The sequence below is a fragment of the Pelophylax lessonae genome, assembly GCF_965119305.1.
Source record: "Pelophylax lessonae genome assembly, chromosome: 12".
Lineage (NCBI taxonomy): Eukaryota > Metazoa > Chordata > Amphibia > Anura > Ranidae > Pelophylax > Pelophylax lessonae.
Genome location: NC_138779.1, coordinates 175,920,370 through 175,944,645, shown reverse-complemented (window position 1 = coordinate 175,944,645; position 24,276 = coordinate 175,920,370). Strand labels below are relative to the sequence as shown.

The window sequence follows — 24,276 nt, the reverse complement described above, 5'->3', positions numbered from 1 at the left end:
AACTAAGAAAAAACATTTTTTTTTCAAACTTTTTGGTATTTTATCGTTTATATAGCAAACGATAAATAAAATAAAAATACAGTGGTGATATATTGCCACCAAAAGAAAGCTCTGTCCCAAAAAAAAAAATTATAAAAATTTTATTTGGGTACAGTGTTGCATGAGTAATTGTCATATGAGAGCACTGAAAACCTAAAAATGGTCTGAATAGGAAGGGTGCTGAAAGTGTCTGGTATTGAGGTTGTTAACGTCCTCCCACCCGCGCTATAGCCAAAAGACGGCTACAGCGCAGGTTCTAATTTCTGGGAGGCCGTCTTTAAACGGCCTCCCAGTAACAGGCTCCCTGCGCGCTCCCGCGAGCGCGCATCGGGGAAAATCTGTGTCGGTCGTGTCCCTTGGACACAGCCAATCACAGATCATGGTGAATGGCCAATCACAGCGGCCATTTACCACGCGATTGGAACATCCAATGAGAGATGATCTCAAATGTAAACATATGAGATCATCTCTCTTTGCCAGCTCTCTTCCTCCCACAGAGACTGCAGTGTGAGGAAGAGGAGAGCCGATCAGACACAGAGAAATTTAATCAGGGCACTGATCACCAGTGCCCTGATTACACAAGAGGTAAATAAAATGCCATCAGTGCCCACAGTGCCCGCCATCCGTGTCCCCCATCAGTGCCCACAATCAGCGCCCATAGTGCTGCCAGTCAGTGCCCATCAGTGCCTGCTCATCTAGGCACTGATGGGCACTGACTAGCAGCACTATGGGCATCAGTGCCACCCGTCAGTGTCCATCAGTGCCACCCATCAGTGTCCATCAGTGCCGCCTCTCAGTGTCAAGCAGTGCCACCTCTCAGTGCCCAGCAGTGTCACCTCTCAGTGCCCAGCAGTGCCACCTATCAGTGCTCATCAGTGCCGCCTATCAGTGCTCATCAGTGCCACCTATCAGTGCTCATCAGTGCGTATATTAGTACCTCCTCATCAGTGCCACCTCATCAGTGCCCATAAGTGCCACCTCATCAGTGCCCATCAGTGCAGCCTATCAGTGCCCATCAGTGCCGCCTCATCAGCGCACATCAGTGAAGGAGAAAAATGTATTTATTTTCAAAATTTACTCACAGAAAATAAGAAAAACTTTTTTTTTTTTTAATTTTCTGTCTTTTTTATTTATTTTTTTGTAAGAAATAAAAAAACCCAGAGATGATTAAATACCACCAAAAGAAAGCTCTATTTGTGTGAAAAAAAATGATAAAAATTTCATATGGGTACAGTGTAGCATGACCGCGCAATTGTCATTCAAAACATGAGAACGCTGAAAGCTGAAAATTGGCCTGGGCAGGAAGGGGGTGAAAGTGCCCTGTAGGCAAGTGTTTAATGATCTCCAAGAAAAATATTTTACAATAAGTCCAAAATCCTTTTTTTTTTTTTTTTTTAATGCACTGACCACTATCTGCAGCCTGCAGAGAATCTTCTTTATGCAGTTATGTATTGTTTCTAAGATGCACTACATGCTTTAGGGGGGGCAGTAGAGCAGGCTGAGAACTGCAGGGCAGCTGGCAAGAAGTGAAACTTCCTTTTCTTCCTCTTTCTGGTTTTGTCATGTGAAGGGTACTGACAAGCAAGAAATGCAGGATGGAATTTCCCCAGTGGTCTCTTACATAACACAGGAGGTCTGTGTTCTGCTCTGCATCGGGGAAGACAAAGATTTGCAATGTCTTCCTTTTATGCCAGTTTGAACTGTGTTTACTGCTAGAACACAGACAGACATACACTGATTAGCCGTAACATTATGATCACTGAAAAGTAGAGTAAATGACATTGATTATCTCATTACAACGGGATCTGAAAGTGGGTGGGAATGGGCTATATTAGGCAGCAAGTTAACATATTATCCCCAAAAATAATATATAAACAAGTAAAGCTGCGCTAAGTGATAAATGTGATAAACACATATAAAAAAGGGATATCCCTAAAGGTATCCAAATAAAAATAAATATAAATGATACAAGGTGATATCAAATACTTATGTGCTCTTACAATTAAATAAAGTGACATCCAATATTATCAAAAACATGAATCACAGTGTCCAATAAATTATGTAAATAAAGTCCAAAGATGAGTGTAACAGTGCTCAAAAGCAAACATCCACCGTTCAAAAATGCTATCACCCTGCTGGAAGTGAATCACGCTAATGCGCTTACCAGAACGCCATATATTTAGGCATATAGAACTCGGAGGGTGAATCAACCAGCTCAACCAGGACCTTCACAGCTCCACTTAGACCGGCAAAGTGGTTCCGCTCAGATCAGCCAGATAGTAGACCCAGAAAATCCAGACAATCCACGGTCCAGCAGGGAAGAGGGTAGAATACAGACATGAAGTCCTCTGGCAGGAATAGTCCGATGTGAAGGGGTATTCCGGGTGTCGGAGGGATATTCCGGGTGTCGGAGGGGGGAGGGTACAGCCGGGTGTCGGAGCTCAGCGATCTGAGATAGCCTCCACCTTTCCCATAAGGCTAGTATGCCTACCGGTACTTGAATGTCCCCAGGACACAGGCGCAGTGTAATAGTTGCAGAACCGGGATGCTTCTTAGAGATGACCTCAGAATTCAGAAAAGTTCAAGGTAGGAAGAGTATCCAGGAGCAACCAATTCTAGCGATTAGCTGGACGCCAAGCATTCAGTAGTAGAGATGGACGAACATCGGCCGGGGCGGTCCGCGAACCGCGAGTTCGCAGTGGGCCCCATTGACTTTAATGGGAGGCGAACTTGAAAAACATTTAGGTCATATTTGCAGCCACAAAAGACATACTCGCTGTGCACAAATAGTCCCAGCACATGGACAATGTCATAACAAAAGTATTGCAATTGAAAAAGTTGCACTAATTATTTTTTTTTTTTACAGCATAAATCAGCCAGAATTGACAGCAGCCAGTAAATACATGTCTAATACATATAGGGTCCATTCACACATCTGTAAAATGGGTCCGCATCCATTCCACAATTTGGCGGAACCTTTACAGACCAATTGATTTTCAATTCCAGTCTGAAAAATTAGGCATTCACAGGATAAAGAAGTAAGTGTCAGCCATTCCAGGCCCCAAAAATTAGCCCACATGCGTTTACCTGACAGCTAAGAACGTTGTATTCTGTGGCTGAAGGTACATTAGGCATTCACAGAGGACAGAAGTAAGTGTCGGCCAGTATTGGCCCCAAAAATTAGCCCACATGGGTTTACCTGACAGCTAAGAACGTTGTATTCTGTGGCTGAAGGTACATTAGGCATTGACAGGATACAGAAGTAAGTGTCGGCCAATATTGGCCCCAAAAATTAGCCCACATAGGTTTACCTGACAGCTAAGAACGTAGTATTCTGGGGCTGAAGGTACATTAGGCATTCACAGGATAAAGAACTGACTGTCGGCCAGTATAGGCCCCAAAAATTAGCCCACATGGGTTTACCTGAGAGCTAAGAACGTAGTATTCTGTGGCTGAAGATACATTAGGCATTCACAGGATACAGAAGTAAGTGTCGGCCAGTATAGGCCCCAAAAATTAGCCCACGTGGGTTTACCTGACAGCTAAGAACGTTGTATTCTGTGGCTGAAGGTACATTAGGCATTGACAGGATACAGAAGTAAGTGTCAGCCAGTATTGGCCCCAAAAATTAGCCCACATGGGTTTACCTGACAGCTAAGAACGTAGTATTCTGTGGCTGAAGGTACATTAGGCATTCACAGGATACAGAAGTAAGTGTCGGCCAGTATTGGCCCCAAAAAATAGCCCACGTGGGTTTAACTGATAGCAAAGTACGTAGTGTATTTGATGGCTAGAGGTACATTAGGCATTCACAGTATACAAAAGTAAGTGTCGGCCTGTATAGGCCCCAAAAATTAGCTCACATGGGTTTAACTGACAGCAAAGAACGTAGTGTATTTGATGGCTAGAGGTACATTAGGCATTCACACAGTATACAGAAGTAAGTGTCGGCCTGTATAGGCTCCAAAAATTAGCTCACATGGGTTTAACTGACAGCAAAGAACATAGTGTATTTGATGGCTAGATGTACATTAGGCATTCACAGTATACAGAAGTAAGTGTTGGCCTGTATAGGCTCCAAAAATTAGCTCACATGGGTTTAACTGACAGCAAAGAACATAGTGTATTTGATGGCTAGAGGTACATTAGGCATTCACAGTATACAGAAGTAAGTGTCGGCCTGTATAGGCTCCAAAAATTAGCTCACATGGGTTTAAATGACAGCAAAGAACGTAGTGTATTTGATGGGTAGAGGTACATTAGGCATTCACAGTATACAGAAGTAAGTGTCGACCTGTATAGGCTCCAAAAATTAGCTCACATGGGTTTAACTGACAGCAAAGAACATAGTGTATTTGATGGCTAGAGGTACATTAGGCATTCACAGGATACAGAAGTAAGTGTCGGCCTGTATAGGCTCCAAAAATTAGCTCAGATGGGTTTAACTGACAGCAAAGAACGTAGTATTTGATGGCTAGAGGTACATTAGGCATTCACACAGGATACAGAAGTAAGTGTCGGCCTGTATAGGCTCCAAAAATTGGCTCACATGGGTTTAACTGACAGCAAAGAACATAGTGTATTTGATGGCTAGAGGTACATTAGGCATTCACACAGGATACAGAAGTAAGTGTCGGCCTGTATAGGCCCCAAAAATTAGCCATTCAATGGACATGAAATGTCTTTTATGCCGCTGTATTTAGCGAAAACAAGGACCAGGAATTGTTGTGGGTGGATGGCGGTCTGGCAGATATTTGTGGCTTGTCATGAGGAATTTCAATGAAACATGGTCTACTGGTCACATGTGTTGAATTCCTCAGAGATCCATGCCTCATTCATTTTTATAAATGTGAGGTAGTCTACACTGTCATGAGCTAGGATAGTGCGCTTATCGGTCACGATCCCCCCCTGCTTCGCTGAACGTCTTTTCGGACAGGACACTGGACGGTGGGCAAGCCAACAGTTCCATTGCAAATTGTGCAAGCTCTGGCCAGAGGTCAAGCCTGCCCACCCAGTAGTCCAGGGGTTCATCACTCCTCAGAACGTCCACATCGGCCTTTAACCCGATGTAGTCGGACACCTGTCGGGCACCTTTTTTTACGCTTCAACATTTGAGCCACAGAAGCCTGCCTTTTTCCAGAACAACGTGACGATGGCATCATGGAAGGTGGAGTGTTGGACAACTTTGAGGAGACAGGAGAATAGGAGAAGGAGAAGAGGCTGGACGGTGAGAGCCCGGAGTGCGGCTTTGTGGGTTCTGACAGTGTTGCTCCCACTGGGCTCGGTGATGGGATTTCAGGTGCCTTCTTAAGGTGGTTGTCCCTAGGTGAGTGTTGGGCTTTCCGCGACTTATGCATTGACTGCAAAGGCTGCAGATGGCAACACTGTTGTCAGCAATGGACACATTAAAAAAAGCCCACACTGCGGAGCCATGTGACAGCGTCCTGGGAGCACCAGATGTGACTGTACATGGTTGATGGCTCGCTCCTGATACATTTGCAGTCTGCTTTGTACCTCTTTTGTAATGCAAGTTCTGCCTGCCTCTCCTCCCTATCTGCCGGTCTGTCAGTTCGCCAGTTCTACAAATAATTGGCCAGTAACTGTTGTCACTGTGTGTAGCACAGTTAACACAGCAAAAGAGGCCACATTTTTGCAGGACTAAAATACAATCTTAGAAAATTATACTGTTAAATAACACCCCACTTCAATCTGTGGTATTGGGGGGCCACTGGTCTATCACACCAGTTGCTCAAAAAATTGGCCAGTGAGTTTGGCACTGTGTGTCCTAGACTTAACACAGCAAAAAAGGCAATATTGTTGCAGGACACAAATACACTTGTAAAAGTTTACTCAGATAACACCCCACTTCAATAGGTGGTATTGGGGGGCCATTGGTGTATCACACCAGTTCAAAAAATTGGCCAGTGAGTTTGGCACTGTGTGTACCAGACTTAACTCAGCAAAAGAGGCAATATTGTTGCAGGACACAAATACATTTGTAAAAGTTTACTCAGATATCACCCCACTTCAATATGTGGTAATTTTATAATGTCCTCCTCTCTTACGGTACACTGTACTTGTAGGTGTGGTGCAGCGCAGTGTGGCGGAATAACACACTCAGTCAAAGTGCAAAGAAGTTGTATTAAAATAATGCAGAAACATTTCACAAATAACCCTTTGGGAAGGCAGCCCAACCAGGAACACTCACTTTTCCAACAGCATGTAGAGACCAAAATGCAACCGAACTGTCAACGTCTTCAGAGAGGGGAAGAATGCAACCTGGTTGTCTTGTGCTCAACAGGCAGGTGTCCAGGGAAGTTGCAAGCCCTACACTTCCCCTGCTCATCAGGAACCTTTTTAAGGTGTCACTATTACTGAATTGCATATTCCAGATGAGGTCTTACTAATAATTTGTTCAGGGGCAAAATGATATCTCTCTCTCTGGAGTCCATGCCTCTGTTAATACAAGAAAAGACTTTACTTGCTTTAGCAACTGCAGCTTGGCATTGCATGCTATTATTAAGCCTAGGATCTACCAGAACACCCAGATCCTTCTCCGCTATGGATTCCCCCAGTTCCACTTCCCCTAGTATGTATGATGCATGCATAACTTTACATTTATCAACATTAAATTGTCACACAGTTGCACTGTTACACTGTAAGGAAGTTATTCTACTGCAAAGCTTGGTGTCATCTGCAAAGACTGAAATGGTACATTTAATCCCAGACCCTATATCCTTTATAAAGATATTAAAAAGTAAGGGTCCCAACACTGAACCTTGGGGTACACCACTGATAACCTTAGATCATTCAGAGTAAGAATCATTAACCACTACTCTCTGAATTCTATCTTTTAACCAATTTTCTATCCATTTACAAACTAATCTTTCCAAGCCTGTAGACTTTACCTTACACATTAGCCATGTCTGGGGAACTGTGTCAAACGCTTTTGCAAAATCCAAGTATACTACATCCACAGCCACCCCTATCAGTGGCGTACCTAGCGCATTTGGCACCCGGGGCGGATCCTATATCTGGCACCCCCCCCCCAACTTTAAAATGTAAAAACACCCACAAAAATTTGTAATGTTTTCAAGAATATTTATTGCAAACATTTCACAGCCCCCCATCAGAGTGCCCCTCCATCTCTCTAATCACAGTTCCCCCTTTTGCACTCTCTGCCTCCCCTACACAGTCCTACCTGCACAGCAAGAAGCAGATATCCTACAGAATGACCTGGACAAAATAACGGAGTGGGCAACGACTTGGCAAATGAGGTTTAACGTGGAGAAGTGTAAGGTTTTGCACTTGGGGATTAGAAACATAAAAGCACAATACACGTTAGGAGAGGAACCCTTGGGGGAATCAAAAATGGAGAAGGATCTGGGAGTCTTGGTTGATGATAGACTAGGCAACAGCATGCAATGTCAAGCGGCGGCTACCAAGGCTAGCAGAATATTAGCATGCATAAAGAAAGGGATGTTTTCCAGAGATAAGACTATAATCCTTCCACTTTATAAAACTCTGGTCCGACCTCATCTGGAGTATTCTGTCCAGTTCTGGTCGCCAGTCCTCAGAAGAGATGTGTTGGAGCTGGAGAGAGTACAGAGAAGGGCAACTAAACTAATTAGGGGATTGGAGGACCTTGATTATGAAGAGCATCTCCAATCACTTGATTTATTCTCCCTGGAGAAGAGGCGCCTGAGGGGGGACATGATAGCAATTTTTAAATATCTCAATGGGGATCTCAGCTTAGAAAAAAAGCTGTTCAGTCGAAGGGATTGCATGAGGACTCGGGGGCACACAATGCAATTAGAGGAGAAGCGTTTTAACCTCAGGCAACGTGGGGGGTTCTTTACTGTTAGGGCTACAAGACTGTGGAATTCTCTACCACAAGAAGTGGTTTCTGCAGGTAGTATGGTGGCTTTCAAAAGACTATTAGACGTACATCTCAAGGATCAGAACATTCAGGGGTATGTGAGATGATTACAGCCACACACACCTACACAGGTTGAACTGGATGGACTATTGTCTTTTTTCAACCTCACCTACTATGTAACTATGTAACTATGTAACTACCTTTACCATAAATAGATAGCTAATATTTTTAGTTTAAGTTTGAGTAAGAGATTGGAGACTTGCTAAAGGAGATATTCAGAGACTGCAGACATGATACAGGAGATGGTCCGAGACTGCAGACATGATACAGGAGATGGTCAGAGACTGCAGACATGATACAGGAGATGGTCAGAGACTGCAGACATGATACAGGAGATGGTCCGATACTGCAGACATGATACAGGAGATGGTCAGAGACTGCAGACATGATACAGGAGATGGTCAGAGACTGCATACATGATACAAGAGATGGTCAGAGACTGAGGACATGATACAGGAGATGGTCAGAGACTGCAGACATGATACAGGAGATGGTCAGAGACTGAGGACATGAGAGAGGAGATTGTCAGAGACTGAGGACATGATACAGTAGATGGTCAGAGACTGCAGACGTGATACAGTAGATGATCAGAGACTGCAGACGTGATACAGGAGATGATCAGAGACTGCAGACATGATACAGTAGATGGTCAGAGACTGAGGACATGATAGAAGATAGAAGAGCACTAGGGGGGCCGGAGAGTACAGGCGAAGCAGAGAGCACTGGAGGAGCTGAAGGGCACGGTGGGGGGGAGAGAATTAAGAGGGGGTTTGGAAAGCAATGTGGGGGGGGTTGGAAGGCACAGGGGGTGGAGAGCACTGGGGTGGACAGGGAGCACTTGGGGGTGGGCAGGGAAAACCAGGGGGGTGGAGAGCACTGGGGAGGACAGGGAGCACTTTGGGGGCGGGCAGGGAAAACCAGGGGGGTGGAGAGCACTGGGGGGGACAGGGAGCATAGGGGGAGCGAGATGAAAAGTACTGTGGGGAGCTGAAGAGCATTGGGGGGGAGGGTAAAGAACAGGGGGGGTCTAGTGCACTGGGGGGGGGGTTAAGAGCACTGAGGGGTGGTTAAGAGCACTGAGGGGGGGATTAGGAGCACTGGAGGGGGGGGTTAAGAGCACTGGGGAGCCAGCAAAAGAAGTTGTATTAGAGGGGGATGGGGCAGCTGCATATAGATGAATTGATCTTTCCCTATTCTTCCTGCAGGAGGGAGAGGAGGAGAATCAGTTATTCAGCAGCTGCAGGAAGAATAGGGAAAGATGAATTCCTCTATATGCAGCTTCCCCACCCCCCTACTATCCAGCACACACTTGGGCAATGGGCACGCACTCACCTTCTTCCCGCCGAGGCTCCGCCCCTTATTCCCGCCGTGGATCCGCCCCTTCATTCCCGCCGCGGCTCCGCCCCCCACTAGCAGCACGGACTGAAGGAGCTGCCACTGCAGCTGCCTTCACACTGCGATACGGGATCTGTCAGAACACACCGGCTGACACCCCCCAGAGCGTGGCACCCGGGGCGGGCCGCCCCCCCCCCATTGGTATGCCACTGACCCCTATGTCCAAGGTTTTACTTACCTCCTCATAAAAAGAATTCAGGTTTGTTTGACAACTGCTGTCTTTCATGAAATCATGCTGTGTGTTGCTTAAAATATTTTTTTCCAGCAAGAACTCTATGTGGTCTCCACTCTCCAGTATCTTCCCGACTATAGAAATTAAACTAACAGGTCTATAGTTACTTGACAACGACTTTGATCCCTTTTTAAATATAGGCACCACATGGGCCCTATGCCAATCCAGTGGTACTATTCCTGTCCTATTCTGTCAGTGTATGTGAATAGGTATGTTTTACCTGTGTTATATTATCTTCTTGACAAAGTGTATATTAAATTCAGCTGAGGGGAGAGGGGGCACATTTTTTTAATATTTAACAACTGACCAGAGTTGGGCTTTAAAGGTATTAAATTATTGCTAGTGTAATATGTTTTACCCATTAATACCTTGTTTAACACTGGATACCCATCACTGTGTATTCGTCAGTCAAGAGGCTCTCATCAGCCATAGGCAACAAAACTTCATAAACTAATCACTGGAAGAGAAGGGGAAGGCTGTGGATGACATCCAACTCTATACAGAGAAGGGAATCATACAGAAGACAACAGTATGCTGTTTCTGGTTAAGATTAAGAATCCTTTTTCCTGTTTGATTTCCTTTCTTGGTGCTTACTACAGCAAACTGAATTATATTCTACATAGGAAAGTCCGCATAAAATATTTTTTTTCTGCTCTCTGTTCATTCCTGGCATTATTTTTGCACCCATTGTAAAACAGGATGAAACAGTATATTCACTATTTTTTTTTTTCAAATATAAACTTGTTTTAAATGAATAGCTCTTCTATTTAAATTTCCATTGCAAACCATTAGCAACGTCTTCTAGATTGTAATGACAGAAAATCAACAGGTTTTTGTTTTTTAATGTTTAACAACTTTGAGATATTCTACCTTTTTTGGCCTTTTGCAGCACATAAGCTGACAATACATAAGTAGAGACTCGTTCAAAATGTTATTTTTGTCTAATAGTTACTGGGGTCAAAATGATGATAATTTTTGACCGTAGTGAAGAGAAATTCAAAGAAGTCAGATGTTTTCTTGAACAAACTAATTTCTTACATTGTATGTGGTTTTCATTTGTGAAATTGCTTTCATTCTGAAATCAAATGTTAAAAGCAAATAAAATTTTAAAATACAACAAAATGGCGCCCATTTGTTGCACACTTCCTCGTCATATAGTAAGTTCCTCTTAGTAAAAAATGAAACATGGGTGAAACATGTTAGAGTAGGTTTTCCCACTAGTAGGAGACCAAGCTTAAGCCTTTTTTTAATAGGAGGAGCTCACTATATATTGAGGAAGTGTGCGGACAGACAGCATTTTGTTGTAGACCTCAATGTGTCTGACAGTGGCGGTTTTAGGCATGGGCGAACGGGGAAGCCGCCTGGGGCGGCATTTTTTCATGACACGTGGGGGGCGGCATGACAGTGTTCCCCAACCCCAGGGCCGTGGACCGGTACGGGTCCGTGGATCAAATGGTACCGGGCCGCCCGAGGAACTTTGAATAATTTCACTGTGGCAGCCGAGCCGAGGCGCAGAGCATTGCTCCCCCCCCCCCGAGCCCGCCCATTGTGTGACAATAGCGAATGAAAATTCGCTATTGTCACACTGATCCTCCTCCTGGCCAATCAGGGAGCGGGTCCTCCCGCTTCCTGATTGGCCGAAAGGCAAACCCCACGCCATTTGGCAAGGAGGAGGCGCCGCGGGAGGACTGAGGAGACGCGGGGAATCCGGGGACTGAACTGAAGAGAAGTGAGGTAAGTGCACGGACGGGTCTCGCGGGGGGAACGCTGGCGCTATGCATTGAAAGGTGGCACGCTGGCATCTCTACATTGAAAGGGGGCAATGCTGTGGCACTCTGCATTTATTGGGGGCATTGCTGTGGCACTTTGCATTTATTGGGGGGGGGGGCCGGGAGGGAGTCTTGCCCGGGGAGCAATTTAATGTAGAACCGCCACTGGTGTCTGACGAGCCAGTATTCAACCCAACCCGCACCTGCAAACATTGTGGTTATTTGGCTGGCATAACAGATTGGGGCAATCAAGTGTTGTCAATTTTATTTGGTTTTGATCTACTAAGAAATCTTGAAATACTTTTGAACGACATTCATCAAGTCTTTGTTGTCATCATCAAATGCACTGACAAGATTTTTCTTATGAATGTTCATGCAACAATCTATCAGTGTATGCAGAATCCAATCACTTTAAAACAAAATATCAGAAGGTTTCCAAGCAGATAGTTCCTACTGGCCCATATAAAAAAGCTAGTAGAGTACAGTTAAAAGCAGAAACATTTAAAAGTGGACATTTTAACATTTCCAAGCGCTTTATTTGCTTAACAAAATCATTCCATTGTCAAAAGCTTGCTATCGATTGTAATTTGGCAAAAGCAAATACAGCATGTGAAAACATTGACATAAGGCTTTGTTCCCACAGTAAAGTTGATTTGGCTAAACAGCAGTGCCAGGATGCGGTACAACGTGTAAATTCAACACTATATATTAAAGTGCCAAAATTTTAAAAGGAACCTTCCCATTTTTAAAAATCTATTACTAAAAACTAAAATCGTATCCTAAAAAAAGATGGTCTTTATAAAAAAAAAAAAAAGAAAAAAAAAAGACTGCCCCTGTTAAAAAATAAATAAATACAAAATACCTATTGAACACTGTTTTAATCAAGAGAACTTTCGACCTGAAGTCTCTTTAGCAGTTGACACTCTCCTGGTTGCCCACTGCATTTAATGGTTCCCCTGCCAACCCCAACATCTCTATAGGAAAAAGTAGTAAGGTGCATGCACAATTTTCTTGCAAACAGAAATATAGATGAGATCACTTAGTGCGCATTGTGAAAGGTGAAATATGTCAAATATTTCATAAAATGTAGCATATGCAGGGGCTTCTTTAGTCCTTGTGACCAATTTTAGAATTGTCAATAAACCAGTATATGTGTGTGTTGGGAGGGTGCGCTGATAGATGTTTAAAGCTGCTTCCAACATTCAGTGCCTTTTGAATATAAATAATAAATGTTTATGGTGAGGGTGGGCTAAAAACAAGGTGTGAAACCAAAATAAATAACTCAGAGGTTACAATGGAAACATATGTGAATCAAAGACATAAATAAATGATAATAAATAATGTGGGTGAAAATTATAAATCCAAAAATTCGTAAGTCCATAAATAAATATTCATGAGTGTCCATATGTGGTAATTTCAAACTGATGAATCAACGGAACACAGTGCTTCTCAAATTCAGTGTGAAAAACCCACCACCAGGTGAAATTCCTCCTTACCAGACGGAAAATAAGGTGCAAACAAGTACAAATAAACTGAAAAACACGGCAATCCCAGGTGCTTCCAATCTCCAAGTGAAAATCACCCAAATTGGTCCCTTACCGAACTGCAGATAATAAGCGCTTGTAGTTCCAGCACCATACACTATCTCCTCCTCTGCATCCAACCTCTAACAAGGTATCTCTCAGACCATTGGAGCCGAAGATCCCCCAGACCTTCAAACCTCGAAAAACCAGTATATGAGCATAAATCATCAAATGGTGACAGATAAACCAGTGACAACTGTTTAAATAGAGACTCTCCTTCACCTTGTGGAGATTTGATCTCACTTTCTGATATGTCTCTGGCACAAGTAAATGGAGAGCCCCCGAGAAGGACAAAAAAAAGCAAAAAACTAAGAGGTTTTAACTCTTATCTAGTCTATACAAAAATGTAATAGAAAATCTAAAAAAGAAAAAGCTTTGAATATATATACAGTAAAGCCTTGGATGGAGTATAATTAGTTCCAGGAAACATGCTTGCAATTCAAAGCACTCGTATATCAAAGCGAATTTCCCCATAAAAAATAATGGCAACTCAGATGATTTGTTCCACAACCATTTATTCATAAGGCCCCTTTCACGTGGGCTTTCTGATCAGGTCAGCCTGTCAGTTTTTTCAGGAGGCCCTGATCGGAGGCTCCATGCAGCCTATGGAGCAGCAGATGTCAGCCGGAGACAACTCTGCTGACATCCACTGCTATCCGATCCGATCCTGTCTGTGAAATCCAGACGGATGGAAAACCTATTTTCCATCCGTCTGGAGGATCGGAACGGATGAGAACAGACAGGTGGTCAGTTTTCATCAGATCCCCCATAGAGGAAAGCGGGGATCTGACAGCTCCGTCTCTTCAAAAAGTAAGCAGAGACGGACCTGTCATCCGCCTGCTCAGCGGGGATCGGCAGATCGACCCTCGCTGAGGAAAACGGAGACCCCTGGGTGCAAAGCCCGTGTGAAAGGACCCTTAGTCTTTCAGTTTATAGTCCATATAAAAAGATTATAGCATCGTGATCGGTTGTGTAACCATGAAATGTCCATCCACAAATGGAATCAGTGCCTTGATTCACAAGTAGTGTCATGTCACAACTGAGTATTAGGCCTAATGCACATGGGATGTTTTTTCAGTGGCTGTTTTTGGCATCAGATATTTTTTTTTTCTGCAGCCAGTAAACTCCCCAGCATGTTATCCTATGTGTCCATAGCATGTAATCCTATGTGTCCATAGCATGTTATCCTATGTGTCCATAGCATGTAATCCTATTTGTCCATAGCATGTAATCCTATGTGTCCATAGCATGTTATCCTATGTGTCCATAGCATGTTATCCTATGTGTCCATAGCATGTAATCCTATGTGTCCATAGCATGTTATCTTATGTGTCCACAGCATGTTATCTTATGTGTCCATAGCAAGTTATCTTATGTGTCCATGCATACATAGGCTGTTATCAGCAGTTTTTGGCAGGGGCATTTTCTGGCTGGAACAGTGGGTTTTGAGAGGAGTGTAAAAACGCTCTAACTCTGATAATAACTGAAAAACACCAGAAAACGCTGAAAAAACACAGCTATTCTGCGTTAATCAGTGTTTTTGAGCCATAAGCTTTTGTGGGAGTATAGCTTGCTAAAAAAAAAAGCTAAAACGCTACAGCTAAAAAAGCTAAAAAACACTACTACAAAAAAGCTGAAAAACTAATTCTACAGCTACAGCTTTATTATAACGTCAAGTGTGCATGAGGCCTAAAAGAGAAGAGAGGTGCTCTTAAGTGTAGCAATATGGTTATATTTAATGAAGGTTTGACATTTAGCAACTTACATGGTTGATGATAAAAGAGGCACATCTAAGTATGCAGGGATCCGGGGTAAAGCTGTCCACATAGACGCAACGCCGGCTCTCACTGCTGTCAGTCTGCAGTCCTGACCGGGAAGACTACTCCTGCAATAGAGCAATCTGAAAGCGAGGCTTGAAGCGCTCGTAGAGCACAGTGGGCAAGGGATGACGCTGATGGCGGTGCGGAGGACGGTTTATGTGGACAGCTTTACCCTGGATGCCTACATACTTAGATGTGCCTCTTTTAATCATCAACCATGTGAGTTGCTAAATGTTGAATGTTGCTTGTTTATCAAGTCAATATGTATGAAAAAACTATGCTTGTCTTGAAAAACGCTCTCAAACCATGGTGTGTATATATATATACATATATATATATATATATATATATATATATATATACAATATATCTACAGTGCCTTGCGAAAGTATTCGGCCCCCTTGAACTTTGTGACCTTTTGCCACATTTTAGGCTTCAAACATAAAGATATAAAACTGTAATTTTTTGTGAAGAATCAACAACAAGTGGGACACAATCATGAAGTGGAATGAAATTTATTGGATATTTCAAACTTTTTTAACAAATAAAAAACTGAAAAATTGGGCATGCAAAATTATTCAGCCCCCTTAAGTTAATACTTTGTAGCGCCACCTTTTGCTGCGATTACAGCTGTAAGTCGCTTGGGGTATGTCTCTATCAGTTTTTCAGATCAAGAGACTGAAATTTTTGCCCATTCCTCCTTGCAAAACAGCTCGAGCTCAGTGAGGTTGGATGGAGAGCGATTGTGAACAGCAGTTTTCAGTTCTTTCCACAGATTCTCTATTGGATTCAGGTCTGGACTTTGACTTGGCCATTTTAACACCTGGATATGTTTATTTGTGAACCATTCCATTGTAGATTTTGCTTTATGTTTTGGATCATTGTCTTGTTGGAAGACAAATCTCCGTCCCAGTCTCAGGTCTTTTGCAGACTCCATCAGGTTTTCTTCCAGAATGATCCTGTATTTGGCTCCATCCATCTTCCCATCAATTTTAACCATCTTCCCTGTCCCTGCTGAAGAAAAGCAGGCCCAAACCATGATGCTGCCACCACCATGTTTGGCAGTGGGGATGGTGTGTTCAGGGTGATGAGCTGTGTTGCTTTTACGTCAAACATAAAGTTTTGCATTGTTGCCAAAAAGTTTGTTTTTGGTTTCATCTGACCAGAGCACCTTCTTCCACATGTTTGGTGTGTCTCCCAGGTGGCTTGTGGCAAACTTTAAATGACACTTTTTATGGATATCTTTAAGAAATGGCTTTCTTCTTGCCACTGTTCCATAAAGGCCAGATTTGTGCAGTATACGACTGATTGTTGTCCTATGGACAGAGTCTCCCACCTCAGCTATAGATCTCTGCAGTTCATCCAGAGTGATCATGGGCCTCTTGGCTGCATCTCTGATCAGTCTTCTCCTTGTATGAGCTGAAAGTTTAGAGGGACGGCCAGGTCTTCGTAAATTTGCAGTGGTCTGATACTCCTTCCATTTCAATATTATCGCTTGCACAGTGATCCTTAGGATGTTTAAAGCTTGGGAAATCTTTTTGTATCCAAATCCGACTTTAAACTTCTCCACAACAGTATCTCGGACCTGCCTGATGTGTTCCTTGTTCTTCATGATGCTCTCTGCGCTTTAAACGGACCTCTGAGACTATCACAGTGCAGGTGCATTTATACGGAGACTTGATTACACACAGGTGGATTCTATTTATCATCATTAGTCATTTAGGTCAACATTGGATCATTCAGAGATCCTCACTGAACTTCTGGAGAGAGTTTGCTGCACTGAAAGTAAAGGGAATGAATAATTTTGCACGCCCGATTTTTCAGTTTTGTTAACAAAGTTTGAAATATCCAATAAATTTCGTTCTACTTCATGATTGTGTCCCACTTGTTGTTGATTCTTCACAAAAAATTACAGTTTTTTATCTTTATGTTTGAAGCCTGAAATGTAGCAAAAGGTTGCAAAGTTCAAGGGGGCCGAATACTTTCGCAAGGCACTATATATATATATATATATATATATATATATATATACACACACAATATCTCACAAAAGTGAGTACACCCCCAATTATTTGTAAATATTTTATTATATATTTTAATATGACAACACTGAAGAAATGACACTTTGCTACAATGTAAAGTAGTGAGTGTACAGCTTGTATAACAGTGTCTATTGGCTGTCCCCTCAAAGTAACACAACACAAAGCCGTTAATGTCTAAACCATTGGCAACAAAAGTGAGTACACCCCTAAGTGAAAATGTCCAAATTGGGCCCGATTAGCCAGTTTCCCTCCCCAGTGTCATGTGAATCGTTAGTGTTAGAAAGTCTCAGGTGTGAATGGGGAGCAGGTGTGTTAAGCTGTGTTATTGTTATTGTTATTGCTCTCACTCTCTCATACTGGTCACTGGAAGTTCAGTTCAACATGGCACCTCATGGCTAGGGATGATCGAACTTTTGAAAAGTTTGGTTCGGCCAGAACATCCGAACTTCCCGAGAGTTCGGCCCGGATTTCAAAACCCCATTGAAATCAATGGGACCCGAACTTCGATAATCAAAAAACACAATTTTTAAGCCCTAAAACCCAATAAATGCCCCTAAAAAGTGCCTAGGGTTCTGGGTCATGCCCCATTAACTATTAATCACACAAAAAAACGTTCTTAAAAATTGTCATTTTTGATAAAAAAGCCAATTATAAAAAAAAAAAAAGAGAGAGATTTTTTGATTTTGACTTTGGATTTAGTATCTGTGGGTCTAAAAAGTGTACATGTGAAGTTTCAGCTCTGTAGCATGTCCAGAACCATGAAAAAAAAAGATAATTTTTCAGTAGAACAGGGATGTGGGACCCTCCTTTAACACCTATATGATCTTTTTTTTCTGGTTCTGGACATGCTACAGAGCTGAAACTTCACAGGTACACCTTTTAGACCCCCCCAGACACAAAATCACACAAAAAAAGTTCTTAAAAATTGTCATTTTTGATAAAAAAGCCAATTATTGAAAAATTAAAAAAAAGAGAGATTTTTTGATTTTTACTTGGATTTAGTATCTGGGGGGTCTAAAAAGTGTACATGTGAAGTTTCAGCTCTGTAGCATGTCCAGAACCATAAAAAAAAGATTGTTTGTATTAGAAAACTTTCAGCACAGGAGGTTGGCTTTGCTGCTGTAACACCTTGCCGGTTTAAAAGCAGGCATTTTTTTGGGTTCTTTGCAGTCAGGAAAAACATCTGAACGTGTGTATAGTGGTACTGTGCACAAGTTCTGATGTTTTGCCTGCCTCCAAAAACTCCCAAAAAATGCCAGCAAAAACACACCTGGGCATTTTATTTTTTGACGCTAGTGTTTTTTTTGGCATTTTTTGGGGTTTTTTTTGAGTCAGGCAAAACATCTGAACTTGTGTATAGTGGTATATATACACACATAATTATATGTATATAGACACCTAGCCATATATAGGTGTGATAGTAGCAGAAATATATTACTGTAAATGATTTCATTAGCGCAAGCATATATTTCTGCTACTATCACACCTATATATGTCTAGGTGTGTATATAAATATATGGATGTGTGTATATACACCACTATACACAAGTTCAGATGTTTTGCCTGCCTCCAAAACCCCCCAAAAAATGCCAGCAAAAACACACCTGGGCATTTTTTTTTTTGACGGTAGCTTTTTTTTGGCATTTTTTGGGTTCTTTTGAGGCAGGCAAAACATCTGAACTTGTGTATAGTGGTATATATACACACATAATTATATGTATATAGACACCTAGCCATATATAGGTGTGATAGTAGCAGAAATATATTACTGTAAATGATTTCATTAGCGCAAGCATTTATTTCTGCTACTATCACACCTATATATGTCTAGGGGTATATATACAGACATATATGTGTATATATACCCCTATACACATGTTCAGATGTCATGTCTGACATCAAACATGTCCTCAAAAAAGCACTGGCAGTGGCAGCCCCTGCAGCATGAAAAATGCTTGGCTGGTGAGAAGCCATATGCCTGTGCCGAAGCAATTCAGAGAAATGATCATTTCTCTATAGCGGTCACCCTGCTATGGAAGGGTTTTGTCACCCTGCCATAGCAGTCACTGCCAGTTAACCCTACACTACACTACGGTCCCCTTACACTTAACACTTTCCCTACAGAAACTAAAATTTGAAGCTAACTAAAGTGTAAAGGAGCACTCTAACTACACTAGATATCCCTTTCCTCACACTAATAAATAGCTAAATGACACTTTTAAACAGTTAACAATGCTAGGAATATGGCGGGGCGATCTTATATACTGGGGGGCGTATTCACTAATGATTGGTCTAGGGACCCCCCTAGTCACTCCAATCACATTCCTAGCATTCTCCTGCCCCCTCAATTGGCTTTTGCTAATGGTTTTGGTCCAATCATGGGCACTTAAAGCCCATTTCCTGAAGCATTGCATTTTGGTCGGTTCTGGTTGCCGAATTCCGAACTTTTTTGGGCAAAAAGTTCTAAATTCGGCCGAACCTCGAACACCCAATGTTCGGGCCGAACCGATGGTCGGCCCTTACCGTTCGATCATCCCTACTCATGGCAAAGAACTATCTGAGGATCTGAAAAAAAGAATTGTTGCTCTACATAAAGATAGCTTAGGCTATAAGATGTTTGCCAAGACCCTGAAACTGAGCTGTAACATGGTGGCCAAGACCATACAGTGGTTTAACAGGACAGGTTCCACTCAGAACAGGCCTCGCCATGGTCGACCAAAGAAGTTGCGTGCACATGTTCATTGTCATATGCAGAGGTTGTCTTTGGGAAACAGACATATGAGTGCTGCCAGCATTTCTGAAGAGGTTGAAGGGGTGGGGGCTCAGCCTGTCAGTGCTCAGACCATACACCGCACACTGCATCAAATTGGTCTGCATGGCTGTTGTCCCAGAAAGGAGCTTCTTCTAAAGATGATGCACAAGTAAGCCCGAAAACAGTTTGCTGAAGACAAGCAGACTAAGGACATCATGGATTACTGGAACCATGTCCTGTGGTCTGATGAGACCAAGATAAGCGTATATGGTTCAGATGGTGTCAAGCGTGTGTGGCGGCTACCAGGTGAGGAGTACAAAGACAAGTGTGTCTTGCCTACAGTCAAGCATGGTGGTGGGAGTGTCATGGTCTAGGGCTGCATGAGTGCTACTGGCACTGAGGGGGCTACAGTTTATCGAGGGAACCATGAATGCCAACATGTACAGAGACATACTGAAGCAGAGCATTATCCCCTCCCTTCAGAGACGGGGCCGCAGGGCAGTATTCCAACATGACAACATCCCCAAACACACCTCCAAGACAACCACTGCCTTGCTAAAGAAGCTGAGGGTAAAGGTGATGGACTGGCCAAGCATGTCTCCAGACTTAAACCCTCTTGAGCATCTGTGGAGCATTTTAAAATTGAAGGTGGAGGAGAGCAAGGTCTCTAACATTTACCTGCTCCGTGATGTCATCAAGGAGGAGTGGAAGAGGACTCCAGTGTCAACCTGTGAAGCTCTGGTGAATTCCATGCCCAAGAGGGTTAAGGCAGTGCTGGAAAATAATGGTGGCCACACAAAATATTGACACTTTGGGCCCAATTTGGACATTGTCACTTAGGGGTGTACTCACTTTTCTTGCCAGTGGTTTAGTCACTAATGGCTGTGTATTGAGTTATTTTGAGGGGACCACAAATTTACACTGTTATATAAGCTGTACACTCACTACTTTACATTGTAGAAATGTGTAATTTCTTCAGTGTTGTCACATGAAAAGATATACAGTAATATAAAATTTACAAAAATGTGAGGGGTGTACTCATTTTTGTGAGATACTGTATAGTGATGTTGGGGGGGGTGCTTAGCTCAGTGATAGATGCATTTTTTCAGTGAGTCCATGGCAGTTAGCTATCAGGTTTAAGGGCGTGGCAGCCCATTTTTATTAAAAGGAACAAAATGAAAGTTTATACACAGGATTGCCCATACAGGGGCTCTTCTCCAAAAAATGCCAAGCCACCTGGCTCTTAGGCTTACTTGATTTGAAGTTCCATGCTGCCCAGGTCTACTCCTGGCCTAAACAGGATTCCCCAGCCCCCCTGGATTGGCACACTGTCCCCAAGACTGTAGAAATCATTTGTGCAAATGATGCAAATGATACATACAGTACCAAGGTAGTGTCAAAATTTAAACTGTTGGCAAATCACATCTATGGTGGTGGGGTGGATGGAGCATGGCTGGAAATCATAGGTTGATAAAAAGGGTGTATTCATAGCCCAGGTATATACCCAAGGGAACAAAACAGGGCACGTAGTAAATGTTTTTACTGGTCTGTGTCCTGGGACTTACACCGTATCTACAGTATAAATGGACAAATGCACAGAGAGTGGAAATGGCTAGTTTTTTCCTAGAATAGAATCTTTGAAAATAGATGTGTTATAGCCCCTCATACAAAATGATATCACAAGAGGGATAATTAAACAGTAAATGAGGTGCGAATACTTATGTAGTGAGGCAATATGCACTCACACTTTATGGAGCTATGGTGGATGCAAAGGGTAAATTACCCATCCAGTCTGGTCAGATAGAACAGCCAGTCCCTTTAGGGTAGGTCCTGTATAGAGAGCATTAAAAACACTATAGCTAGTCATTCATGCTGCCAAGTGTTCAATGTAGCCAAAACGCACAAACAAAAAGTCCCTGTATACTCACTGTGGAAATACCTGTATTTCAGCCCTCGTGCATCCACCAACCACCGCCATTTATTTTTTTTATTATTTCTTACCCTAGTGTGTTTTTTGCCTCATCTTTAATGCTTTGTAATACAAATCATCTGTAATAAAACTGTGATTTTAGCATAGTGTGCTGTCTGCTTCAATTTATGACAATTATAGGATGTGGGTACCTATTTATTTCCCCCTCAGCAATTGACTGCATTTAATTGTAGCACTGCCCCCTTGAGGGCTGCTGGTTGATGGGAGTTTCTCAGCACTCCTGTGACCCTGTGAACCGTCCAACCCACCTGACACTCTAGGTTCCGACATTATATATATACCTTTAAGAACACACTGACACAAGATAAATGAGGTTTTGCTATTTACTTAAGGGATAAACAGGTATAACTTAAACCAGCAGGGTTCAGCAAAACTGATATAAAGAAATGACCAATAAAGAATTGCAATATCAATGAACGGTGGTAAAACAATACTCTAAGATTTGAAACAGTGACTGATGACCTCTAAAATAATGCTATGATTGTTAGCTTAAAGGTAAAATTAAAGCTATCCTAGTGCTAATAATGTTCTAGCTAGCAATGCTGTAAGCAAATCAAGTGTGTCTCCTTTAAGATGTAGCAGGTGTCCACACGCCTCCCCTAGCAAGGCCTTGATAAATCTTCACCGGCAGTTGGAGCTCTTATCATTGTCCAAAGTGATAATTTGTAATCCCAAGGGAGGTGATATGTGCAATAGTGTCTGCGGTCAGTGTGTTGATGGAAAAGGTTATACTTGCGGTCAGGATTCCACACAGGCACCCTCGCTCTCTCTCAGATGTCCATTCGTGAGGGTCCTATAAGACAGGCGATACGCTCTTCCACGCTCCAGCGTCTGAAAGTGAGAGATACTCTGCTTCCTCAGGCTGTCCGTCTGGTCTTCACTTACTTCCTCTTCAGCTATACTGTGACAGAATCCACAGTGTAGCTATCAGCATCTGCTCCACTGAGGACGAGCTCCGCAGGTGGGTTAGACCTCGTGTACTATGCCTCAGTCACCACCAGTCCTGTTTGCACACAACAGGCTGATCCCCACTCACTGGGTTCCGGAAGCAAGAGAGCGTTCACACTGTGGAGCAGATAAGTATATAGTCTCTCCCATGGTCCTTCACTTCTCCGTTGTTCCCTGGGAGAACAGTTCCCCCAGTCTGCTCTTGATTCAGAACTACATCTCCCACAATCCAGTTGTTCTTTTTCCTGTGAGAGGCCCATTTCGGCTGAAAGCAGTCTTTAAGGGGCACCCAGACAACTCCAACAGTCACAATAAGCATTTAATTGAATATATATTTTAGTAGTCCGATCCTGGCTACATAAATAAATGACACAGGGAAAAACATTAAACACGCTAACTGAAATATATTTAATACTTTGTAACAAATCCTTTATTGGTAATGACAGCTGCAAGACGCCTCCTGTATGGAGAAACTAGTAGCATGCATTGCTCAGGCGTGATTTTGGCCCATTCTTCCACGCAAACAGTCTTCAAATCTTGACGATTCCTTGGGCCTCTTCAATAAACCGGGATCTTTAGCTCTTTTCATTGATTTTCTTTTGGATTCAAGTCAGGTGATTGACTGGGCCATTCTAGCAGCTTTATTTTCTTTCTTTAAAACTAATTGAGATTGACTTTGTGTTTGGGATAATTTTCTTGCTGAAATGTCCACCCTCATTTCATCGTCATCATCCTGGTAGATGGCAGCATATTTTTTATCAATAATGTCTTTGTACATTTTTCCCTTCATCCTTTCTTCAATGACATGAAGTTTGCCAGTACCGTATGCTGCACCTCCAAACATCACTGTTGGTATGGGGTTGTATTTGGGGTGATGTTCAGTGCCATTTGACCTCCAAACATGGTGTGCATTATGGCATCCAAAGTGTTCAGTTTTGGTCTCATCTGACCAGACTATATTCTCCCAGTATTTCACAGGCTTGTCAAAATGTTGTGCAGCAAACTTTAAGCGAGCTTCAACGTGCTTTTTCTTCAGCAATGGGACTCGACGGTTGAGTGCATTACGTATTGTTTTTTTAACAGTTGTACCTGCTAATTTCAGGTCTTTCTGAAGCTCTCCACAAGTGGTCCTTAACTCTTGGACACCCTTCTGATAATTATTTTCACTCTTCTGTCATAAATCTTGTGAGGAGCAACTGGTCGTGGCTGGCTTATGGTGAATTTTTTTTTTTCCACTTCCGCATTATGGCCCCAACAGTGCTCACCGGAATATTCAGAAGTTTAGAAATCATTCTGTAACCAATGTCATCAGTATGTTTTGCAACAATAAGGTTGCAAAGGTTTGAGAGCGGTCTTTGCTTTTACCTATCATGAGATGTTTCTTTTGTGACAACTTGGCAATGAGACACCTTTTTATAGGCCATCAGTTGATAGGATTGCGTTCTAATTACTGATAGATTTCAGCTGGCGTCTTGACTTTCCATGCCTTTTTGCACCTTATTTTCTCCGGTGTTCAAAGCTTTTCCCTGTGTCATTTCATTCTATTACACATAACTTAATTTCTGAACTTATTTGTTGTGGTCTCCTTGTATGTATGGATTGCATTGTTACCTACAAAATGTAATGTCAACAGCACCATAATAGAAATATTTTTACCTAGAAAAATGGTGAGGTGTTCAATACTTATCTCACCCGCTGTACACACATGTATGTATGTATATATATATATATACAATATCTCACAAAAGTGAGTAGACCCCTCTCGTT

At 42.5% G+C, this 24,276-nt stretch overlaps 1 protein-coding gene across 2 annotated transcripts in view; it reads right to left on the bottom strand.

The window, feature by feature from the left end:
- Positions 1-24,276, bottom strand: part of LOC309567712 (galactoside alpha-(1,2)-fucosyltransferase 2-like) — a 312,387-nt gene that overhangs the window by 119,195 nt on the left and 168,916 nt on the right. The window contains exon 2 of one of the 2 annotated variants that reach the window (XM_082273152.1): positions 21,317-21,401. The exons of the other annotated variant lie outside the window; for it this stretch is intronic. The gene's annotated coding sequence lies outside the window, so the exon portion shown is untranslated. The remainder of the gene's footprint in view (positions 1-21,316; positions 21,402-24,276) is intronic. 2 annotated transcript variants of the gene reach the window in all.